This window comes from Vollenhovia emeryi, unplaced genomic scaffold, assembly GCF_000949405.1.
Source record: "Vollenhovia emeryi isolate VEMERY1.0 unplaced genomic scaffold, V.emery_V1.0 DF939301.1, whole genome shotgun sequence".
In the NCBI taxonomy this organism is placed as follows: domain Eukaryota; kingdom Metazoa; phylum Arthropoda; class Insecta; order Hymenoptera; family Formicidae; genus Vollenhovia; species Vollenhovia emeryi.
The window spans coordinates 114,687-122,621 of record NW_011967065.1 but is presented as its reverse complement, the minus strand read 5'-3'; the positions used below and the strand labels follow the sequence as shown (position 1 = coordinate 122,621).

General features: G+C 39.6%; 1 protein-coding gene across 1 annotated transcript in view; it reads left to right on the top strand.

Annotated features, from left to right (window-relative positions):
- The window catches only part of LOC105558966, a 115,649-nt gene that overhangs the window by 7,801 nt on the left and 99,913 nt on the right, over positions 1-7,935 (top strand). The gene's annotated exons all lie outside the window — the stretch shown is intronic.

Here is a 7,935-nt window from a genome sequence, read left to right as displayed (position 1 = left end):
TGCAAAATGGTGTATCTGTTGGCATCTCTCAAGATCCGATAGCGAGAGTCACGCATCGATCGATGAGAGACGTTGGCGAGCGGGGAGCGGTGAGCGGACGAACGGCGCGCAGCGAGCGAACGCGCGACATATGACACCGCGCCGAAAAAGTTTTTCTGGTGGTAGGAGAATAATGCACCATTTTGCATGTCTGCCGAGTCCGGCCTTCAGCTCCTCCGTGCACTTATTGGCTCAGACGTTTTTCTTAATTACGCGATAATAATTACGGATTTTGTAAAATGGTATATAACTTTTCTTCTCAGTTTGACCCAATCTACTATAATCTTTGGAGTGGTCCAAATCGAATCCGACACCCTGTATAAGCAAATCACAACGCTTAAAAACTTTGCCGACAACATATAATGTACAATTTATCTATTTGCACAAATTTTTTAACCGTATTTATTGGTTACAAAGTAGAATATTTCTATACGCAAAGAGCACATTGTAGATTAGACTTAAAGTTTTAGGATCGACAGGAAAAACATTTTCCTATAAATATCTCACGCGTATTTCTCACGTGCTTAATGATGCGTTGATCAATAAGAAAAATAAGAAAGGAAATGAATTTTTAAACAATATGTCTATTTCGATTGAAATTCGAAACCCAGAATGCATTAGAAATTCAACTTCGTGGGAAAGTATGCGTCCGACTGACGAGCTTCTAATGACTGCGAAGGTGCGCCAAGTTTTTTGCCGCTTGCCAATGGAAATGACGAATTTTCACAGTGTTATTAAGTAATTATTACATTCCGTACGTGTCTCCGCAACACAATTGTCATTTTCTTTCTCCCGTGCACTGAGAAAAATATCCATCGGATAAACCAATTAAATAGCGTTAGTATGATAGCAGGATTTAAAAATTACACCAGAGTTATTAATTCGAAAAATAATCAAATTAGAGTATATCTGAATCAGGCTACAGATCGCGAGCACGAAGAATACATCGAGTCACACTCGTGATTATCCGGTCGCGCCGGTCGCTCTTTATTTTCGCCGTTCGTCTTCTCGGCTCATCGCAGATTACTCGCTCACGTTCGACCCCCGTTCGTCTTTTCGGAATTCACTTTATCCTAGTCACGTATTACTCGCCTGAACGTCAACGTCTCGAAGTCGAATATACAGAAATAAATCACGTGACAACCGTATGAACGCGAATATCTCGAAGCCGCATACCAGCCGATAGAACGGGTGGTTCGTACGGTTCAGATCCCTAGAATAGCGTTCCCGACGGTTTGTTTTTCCGATTACGTTTCCCGATTAAATTACGGATACATCCGATGAGATTTCATTGAAAAAACCGATCACACTTTTCATCGGGTATGAAATTTAATTGGATACATCCGTTTGTTATTATGCAATTGGACTATCCGATTATATTAAATTTTTCTCAGCGTGTTGATCCCGTATTTCCGTAATTAAATGATCACGCTGTGGCTCAAAAGTTCATTATTCGCATGAGTCTATTTCGCAAGCAAATGACATCACGGATTTGCATACGTTATTTCTAAACGAGGACCGCATAACCGGTTAGAGCATAGCCACCCCGAGACCTCGCAGAATTCTCGATATCGGCCGCGGAACGATAATTCAGATAATCCATAAACGATAACGTATGCAGAACGAGATCGAAGACATCTTCTTCCGAATCCGATTTCAGGATGCAGGCGATAATTAATGGGCAATGCTGCACGATTAATCAAACCGCGCCGAAGACGACGGCTTAAAAGGCGTGCAAATTTCACGCCTGATCCGATAAAATTCTGAGTTATCGTCACACGCAGCTGGAACTAGTCCACGGTGAATGCCCACGTTTCATCGCGCGCGCATTTTATTTTCAACCTAGCGATTGTGTTCCGCGACTTTTGGTTCGTTAGTCACTTTTCGAGATTCTTTGTCATGAATCCGAAAGTTATGCAATTAAAATCTTCTAATTAAGACATTCCTCCCTAAATCCACTCCGGCACGAAACTTCGTTAAGAATAATGTTATTAATAATTTATAACTTTAGAGAAATTATTAAAGAAAAATATTCTCTATTTGCTCAACTTGGTCCAAGTTCGAGTTTCGAGAAAGGTGTAGCCAATCAACTTGCAGCTATTCCATAAAAGCCGCAAATGGATTGTCCACACATCTTTCGGAACTAGAACTTGGACCCAGTTCTAGCATCGTGCACACAAACCTTTAGTAGAAATTCTTACTTGTTGACAATGATCTACCTAGAGAGAAATTATAAATTATTTTTAGAATTGAGATCATTGGAAAACTCCCTAAGAATATCTTGGAGTAAAAAGATAATCTACAACTCCGCGATACAAACGTTAATTAATAAGAGGTCGACAGCGCGGCGGATTGACTTGGGACGCAAACTTCAAATTCAAAGAAATCTTACTTTGCAACATAGCTCAAACATCGTAAGTCTTGTACCGATAGAAAATGTTAAAAATTGTGCACCGACTGTATGCAATCGTGCAATTTGTACGTCCACGACGTGTAATGTAATATTTCGCAAATTGTCGAACGGCTCTCGTGAAACAAAGCACGTAGTGAAGAAAGTAAGTACTTCTTAAAACGCCTCGTATTCTCATATCGTTTCTATTTCACCGCAATGTTTATCATCGGCGATTTCGCGCGAGGCCTCGAGAGAGAGAGAGAGACCCCCGAAGTAGGATTCAATCTTCCAACGCTTTATTAGAAATTTCCTACGCCGGCTGTCGCAGTTCTTTTGTAGTCTTCGCCGAGGTATCGCGGGTGGTCAAGCCGAAGCCGTCGGCTAGACAGGGGCCCGTTGCGGAGGCGCGCAGGAGCAAAAGGTGTGCAGCGAAACTATTAATAAGGCAGCACGAAAGCTAACGGGCCAACGGCGCGGGGTGTGCGCGCTCTGCACGAAAGGGGACCGCTTAATATCCGCTGCCTCGGCCCGAAATCCACTTCGTGACGGATGGGGATGCACGGGGTCAATTGCCCGGACCTTAAATCGCGATATCGAGACGCGATGACTAACCTGTTTTATGAATGAACGCACTCGATTCGCCCCGTACCGAGTTGAAAAATGTGCATTGAGAACTGCACCGCGCTCGGAGTTCATAAAGCGCACATAAATCAAATTGTATATATATTATACTATTTCTGAGCGAGTTGACTTTATAATACCTTCCCTTTTAAATTATCCTTGCGCGCGATGTACTGTTCCTACGTAAAGATTCCTTCAATTGTGATTACTAATAAAATCTAACGCGAATAAAACAAAGAATGACACTATAATCTTATATTTCAGTATTTTAAATATTTTAGTCATTTGCTGTAACGTATATTTCGTTGAACACGAATGTTGTGTTAAGAATTACGTTATGCACCTATGCATTAAGAAATACTCAGGGTTGGGAAGTAACGAAGTTACAGTTACTTTTTTTTGGTAACTAACGTAACTTCGTTACTTTCTCTCCATCTGTAACTGTACGCTCACAGAAAAAATTTCCGGACCCAACGCTACACGGAAACAAAATGGTGTTGTGTCAACAAGATCAGTGTAATTGAAATAAGAGATTAAATGCAATAAAATTAAATCTGATGAGATCCCAAGAGTACATTAATATTATATATTAAAATTGTGTTCTTTCATTGATCGTATTTTAACAGAAATTTAATTCAATTACCGAAACGTGCAACGAAAAGATTACGATGGATAATTTTTATAGAAGACAAAGTCTTTTATCAAAGTGGAAAAAGCTATTATGCTAAACTGTGGATTCATTAACGAGATTTCATTATGTTCCATATGTGGGTGATCGCGTTCGGAGTTTAATATACAACTTGTATCACATTCGTTACTTCGTTCGTTTAACGAAGCCCCGACTATCGCTACCGGACCAATCTTTTCCGCGTTGTAATACCAGCGTGTCATTTCGAGATCGACATTATCTCCGTCTACATCGTCACAAATGCTATTGACATGTTAATACCGTTAGTATTTTTCTCGATATTTAGCCAGACGATAGACTTTCACCGATTGACTGGAGGCGACGCCGATTTTCTCTGCCGTATGAAATCTCGTTTTGATGGATGACGACGGACACGCCTATGAACTTGCTAGATCCGCTAGATATTATGGGACGTTTTCCGCGACACTGACTGCGCCGCATTCCTGCTCCCGCTCAAATATTTTTTTTTAATGTCAAGCTACGTGCAAAACTCCTACGTGTTATTCGCGCTAATTATTCGTCGCGATGGAATATAATCGTTAATGGCATATAATATAATGACGTTAATGAACGGTTTACTTTTTAATTGCAGAAACGAAAATATGTTATTCCGCTTTTAATTATGTATGTATGTAGATAAGACTTTTCAAAGAATAATTTTGTTAATGTAACAATTCTACCTTTCTCTCCGTTAAAGTAAAAATATTTGACGCTTTTTACGGCAGATCCCTCGTCAAACTTGGAGTTGAATTTTCTTTAACAGTATTTCTTAAATATATCGTACTTTCTACGAATCTTAGATTCTAAGGCCTAATCTTCTTGGGTATTTTGATTTCTCAGGAATAAACTGTTGCAAGCGCCGAATTATAGTAAAGTGTATAAAATTAATGAGAAACGACGAGTAGCCGTCGTCAAGTTAGAGAATTTACCGTTAAACGCAGCGACCGCGGAGCACCCCTCCCTGTGAAAAAAGTTAAGCTCGTCCGTATAGAAATACCCGGGGCGTTTTTCTTTACGTGTTTTAACGTCAAGTGGGTTAAGTGCGTTTCGCTTCATCAGTTATCACTTAGCTCGTGCCGATAGGAATGCTCTAAACATCCGTTAAAAATGAAACGTTCTCAGACTGACTTCGTTGCCAATCTGCCAATCTATTTGTGGCGTAATTCCCGTTGCACTCGAGCAGTTTCGTACGAGCGGAACATAAATGTCAAATGCGCGAGCGTGATGCATCGCGCATTAAGGATATCTCATCAATTACCGCGTTTATCGCGAATAACGTTGCATTCGATTCGCACCGCACGAGAGCTCTCGCTTGTCTTACGGATTTGAAACGACGCGAGATACACAAGAGTACATGTGTCTCGTACTTCGAAGAGCGCGAGTCTTTCCTTAGGTCCGTCACTTTGCAAACCGGCAACGTGACAATGTAACGATGTACTGTTGCTTCCATTTGTATCGCAACGAAAGAAATATTTTATCGCGTTTATCGCGATAACGTTGCATTCGATTCGCACCGCACGAGAGCTCTCGCTTGTCTTATGGATTTGAAACGACGCGAGACCTGCAGGGATGTCCTGCCTCACTGGTCGTAGGTTCGAAATTATGTGAACACTCACCGTTTTCCGGAAGCGACGATCCTCTCCGCATCGCCTCCTGAAACATTTAGTAAGTTTTAGTAAATTGTCCCACAAGACTATTTTAAAAGCAGATAATTAAATAATAATTTTAAATTCACATTTTAAATTACAGTTATTGGGCTACCAACATCTTGCTCGGACCTAAGCTCTCGCTTGTTCGAAATAATAATTTGTTTAATAAATTAAGGGTGAAACGAATTAATAAGTTCATTCGGTGTAAAAATACAAGATGAAGCGTTAATGTACTTCACTAACTGTTGATTATAGAAAGAAATGTCTAATATTTGTAACAAAATTTAGTCGAGAATTTAAGGAAATTAATATCTTTAAACTCATGTTTGTGAAATTATTAGTTGTATTAGTTACTCATATCTCAATTGTTTAAGGAAGATATCACTTCAAATTTGCTTGCAACAATTTCATAGTGATGACAAGTTTGCTAACGCAAAGACATCCTCTGTTGGGCGAAGCAGGTACGTGAAAGAAATGATATCATCCTTTCTTCCATGTTCCTCTCCGTCAACATATTTTCAAAGTGGCATTGAAAAATATTCCCCGAACGCCGCGAGTGTTAGTCAATGTTGCACGTAATCATCGTATCGAGTTTACATCCGATCAGTTAGACTGCGAAGAAACATGTCGAGATTTATAACAGTCACATCTACTGTTTTCCTGTTTCGTTTGTTTTGCTCTCAATTATTCGCACTCTTCAACCATTTATTTTAATTCAGATTGTAGTCTTTAAAGTTCAATAGAATATAATTAACATTCATATTTGGAAAACTACGTACACCTAACTGAAGGATTTTGCGACATAGAAAGAGAACGCGATATTTTTAAATAAAATAAAATAAATAGAACAAGTAAAACTTTAGTTAAAATAAAAACAATTAAAAGACAAAGAGAAATTCAATATGAATAACTTTTGTCTCGATTGTGCGCGTGAACATCATCAAATGAGCTCTCTTTATCAAATTAGAAAAGTTCTCTCTTAATTCTTCTTCGATATATCACGATAGAGTAAACATTGTATTAAAAAAACCTAACAATTCCTGCAGGTGAAGAGTAGGCCAAGATGTTTTGTCGATATTAATCGAATTTCCTTCAAAGACAAAATATATAGATAAATATCGTAGATATTACATTGTAGACGCAACTTCCGCGCGCAAGGAACATAATCGGAACGTCAAACAAGCTTGTCCGCGAAGCTGTGAAAAATTGAGGTTCCTCATTGACGACTGTTAGTCGACGCGGCTCGCGCGTTTATCCGCTTCATTAGTAACACGCTGAAGGATAACGATAACAAATGATTCCCCTAAGAAGCCGCGACGAGCCCGATGATTAACGGGGAGAATCGACACCTACCGCTAAATCAATTTCATTCAATCAATTTCTCCCGTGCGCACCGGCTCTTCAGCGATAAATCGATACCGTGCGGAATTAAATGGAAGATATCTATTCTTCCGTGTATTAAATCGATATCAGCCGTGTATTTTTCACGATGCTGCTTGAAGCTGTATTTTATACGTATTATTAACAATATATTAGCTGATCGTAAACGATGACAATTTTTAAGAATCGTTTACGGATGTCCTAATTATAAATTGATTGCATATAGAATGAATACAAATTCATATATTAAATCTGGCGGTTCATTGTATAAAAGAAAAAGTCACAATTCTCAGTTATTATAATTTTTATGCAGTACACGATAAAGTGCAAATTTTTCAAACATAATTAATAGTCAAGTCGTACAATGCACACTAATAATCGCAGATTTTCGAAGAACCATTCTGAGTTGGTCCAATGTTTTTTTTCTGTTTCGGTTAGATTCGAGCGTCGGCCCGAGAAAGGGAGACTGTGCTCTCGTCTCTCGCGTATCTCACGTGCTACCTCGTTACGATCGTAAACCGCAAGCAGCCCTCCCGATTCGAAACGTCGAACGTAATTATGACCGACGACGTGGTCGCGTGCAATTAATACGCAATAAATTTCGTCGCTCGTCCGAAAGGACGGCACCGGCTTACTCTGTGCTCTCGAGGCAGCAAAAGAAAACGTGGGACTCGAAATTACGAGCCGGTGCCTTAAATCACCGTCGCATCGAACGTACGCGGAGCGCGCGAGGCGTTTTCTCAAACACGCTTTTGTTAAAAGACGATCACTTTTAATTTACTATCCCTCGCAGTCGCGCAAGTTGCGTCAAATGGCACGATGCAGAAACATTTTTACACTGCGCGAGTATCAGATAATACGTTTAGCTTCCTACAAAAACTTAAGCTCCGACCATGCATCGCAATACTCACATTTCCTGAAATCCTAAAACGTAAGATATTAACGATTCTCTTGTCGATATCTTATCGATATCTTATCGATACAGCGCCAATTGTATTTATTGTAGAAAAAGAAATATTTTGATCTTAAATGGAAAATTCTAAAATCTAGAATAAAACGATAGTGCGTATCGTCCTTTGTCGAATATCGCGGTGCCAACTTCGTGCGTTGTAAGATGGAGGGAAAATGTATTCTAAACGCAAGAATATACAGGGTGAGTCTTTCCA